The 1366-nt window shown below is 40.0% G+C and overlaps 1 non-coding gene across 1 annotated transcript; it reads left to right on the top strand.

Moving 5' to 3' along the window:
* Positions 1-969: 969 nt before the first annotated feature.
* Positions 970-1130, top strand: LOC122087792. The gene has a single exon (XR_006142862.1). It is a non-coding gene; the product is annotated as a U1 spliceosomal RNA (small nuclear RNA).
* The last annotated feature ends 236 nt before the right edge of the window (positions 1131-1366 follow it).

Here is a 1366-nt window from a genome sequence, read left to right on the forward strand (position 1 = left end):
TGTAGCCGATGCAACTTTTGTCGCCACCACCGGAGCATCTATCGTAGCCTCACAATGTGGTGGATTTTGTAGCATTTCCCCATCATTGCTGACATTTTCCGTCAAAGTAGAGAGAGAATTTAAGAAAGACTGACGGGTTTGAATGAGGACTCAATAGGTAGAAAAGCATGAGATTCCGGTCATCTTCTCCGACGAGGGGAAGCTTCATGTGTATATAAGGGCATTTTCGGTATTGTCAATATTATATTAGGTGACATCAGCAATTAACAGTCCCATTTTAATGGAGACTAACGGATTGGATCTAATTATAAGAATCATAGAAATTATAGGGGAGGGGCCATAATTCGTTCAAACCTTTGGATCTATATGTAATTTTGACAAACTACAGGGGAGGGGGACGTAACTTTCCCGTCTTTTTTTGATAGAATCTAATCTATTTAATTTAATGACTAATAAGCGGTTAGTACATTTTATTCCTGAGTAACCGGGTAACTTACCCATCCTCTTCCTTATAATATAATATATAAGTATCCTAATCAGATTTGGTTTTGGTTTGAAATGACAATTCAAACCGAACAAAATTGAGATACTACATTTCAAAACGTAATTGGATGCGCAACTATTCGATTTGATTCTGTTCACCTTCACCTTATTCGATCCAATTTCGGTTTTCAAAACCTAATTGGAAGCAAGCTAGGCTACCGAAAACTTCAGGTTTGCTCCTAGGCTTGGCATGCCGTCTATCCTGTCGGCTTGAAAGCAATCGTAGCCACATGATAAGTCCTACCTACAGGACACGATGCTGACCATGGTTCCCATGTGCCAAAAAAAAAAAGAAAAATCTCGTCAAATAGGAACAAGAGAGATCATAGAGTGGTAGCTGGCTCTTTATTAGTCCCACATCGGTCAGCTTATAAAAGAGAGAGTATAGAAGGGGGTATAAATAAGAGAAGGCTACTGAATTTTAACATACTTACCTGGACGGGGTTTATGGGTGATCAAGAAGGCCCATTGCCTAGGTTGGTGACCTCCATTGCACTTGGGAGGGGTGCCCGCCTAACATCTCCCCAAGTGGGAGAGTGTACGTCATAATTTGTGGCAGAGGGGGTACGCGTTCGCGCGGCCCCTACTATGATAAGTTAAATTTTTTTCCTAATTGAGTGTTGTAAGGAGATTCTGGTATCTACTCTGTTTCTTCTGCATCGGTTGTAAAATACTTGTGGGCTTGGATTATGAATTCATGTTAAGGTCATGGACTCTGTTCTTGTGAGTCTTATTAGAAGAGGCAATATTGTCGGGAAAGATCTGTTTTACTTCATTTTCATGTCAAATCTTGAAGAGAAATGCAATGTACTTTTTATAGAGA

Source organism: Macadamia integrifolia, chromosome 8, assembly GCF_013358625.1.
Source record: "Macadamia integrifolia cultivar HAES 741 chromosome 8, SCU_Mint_v3, whole genome shotgun sequence".
Taxonomy (NCBI): Eukaryota; Viridiplantae; Streptophyta; class Magnoliopsida; order Proteales; family Proteaceae; genus Macadamia; species Macadamia integrifolia.